Genomic DNA, 1609 nt, shown 5'->3' on the forward strand with positions numbered 1-1609 from the left:
ATTTTAATATTATATAATAGAAAGATAATAGTATTTTTCTTGCTTTAAGCCTTTAACTAGAAAGGACTAGCATAATGCATGTATGATGAATACATGCATGCTTCCGTATATCTAGGAGGGTGATGATATGGTACATATCATTTCTGGTTAGTTTATTCAATAATTAAGTGTGAAAAAAGAAAACATATGAGGAGACATATATGAAAAGCTAGAGATTCCAAACGTAAGACCTAATATCTATAAGGTCTCAGCTTACTTGAAAAATAATACTTAAAGATGAGTATAGAAACCTATTTTAGACACGACCTATAATAGCCTTTCTATGTCCGCCATGTAATATACATGGAATTTAACAAGCCCATCCATTTCTTTTAAATAAAATTCACATATATATTATTGGACTCATCTTAAACACTCCTTACTAAGTACAAAGTATGTACACATTATTAATTCATTAAATCTAAACTCTTTATTTATTATAGAGTAAAATATTATTTTTGTTCCCAACGTTTAGGATAAGTTTTAAAGTTGTTTTTAACGTTTCAATCATCCTATTTAAGTCGCTAACGTTTCAAAATTGACTCAATGTTGTCCTGCCATTAGGGATCCGTTAACAGAATTGACGGTGGGATAAAATTGATACAATTTTAAAACGTAAGGACTTAAATAGGACGAAAACGTTAGAGACAAAAACGATATATAGAAATAAATTTTAGTTTTATCCTTCAATAATTTCAATTTTTTATTGTACGTAATATTCAATTATTTTTTAATCACATCTAAGTAAATTATACTTAATCATAATAAATTTATTTTATAATTTTACACTTAAAGTTATAAGTTAATATAAAAATATAAAAAATTATTTAGAATGAAAGTAATGTGATTATGTGTAATTTACTTAGATGTGATTAAAAAAATTAAATATTATATACAGTAAAAAATTAATATTATTGAAGAATAAAATTAAAATTTATTTCTATGTATCGTTTTTGTTCCCAACGTTTTCGTTCTATTTAAGTCCCTAATGTTTCAAAACTGTCTCAATTTTGTCCCGCCGTCAATTCTGTTAACGGATCCTTAACGGCAGGACAACATTGTGCCAATTTTAAAACGTTAGAGATTTAAATAAGACGGTTGAAACGTTAGGAACAACTTTGAGACTTATCCCAAACGTTGGAGACAAAAACGATACTTTACTCATTATTATATTTTATTTGAATGGTATAGATTTAAAACAATAACCTGTGAATCAGGTTAACCATTTTTTTTATAAGTTTTAAATTTTTTTTATAAGTTTTAGATATTGGGCTAAAATTTAAAGCAAAAAAATAGTATATGAATATTAAAACATGTTTGTACAAAAAAAATAATTAGGATTTATAATTAAAATAATAATACATAAAAAATAAGTTAAAAATTCATTCAAAAAATTGAGAAAAAAAAAGATATATTAAAATTAAAAAAATAATAATAAATATATATTATGTATATAATATTAAAATTTAAATAAATTTTATTTTGTGTGAAACAAAATTATAATATTAAATATGAACACAATGATAAAAGATTTTGTATTATATAAATTTAATTAAGAAAAATATGTATG

Source organism: Arachis ipaensis, chromosome B05, assembly GCF_000816755.2.
Source record: "Arachis ipaensis cultivar K30076 chromosome B05, Araip1.1, whole genome shotgun sequence".
NCBI lineage: Eukaryota > Viridiplantae > Streptophyta > Magnoliopsida > Fabales > Fabaceae > Arachis > Arachis ipaensis.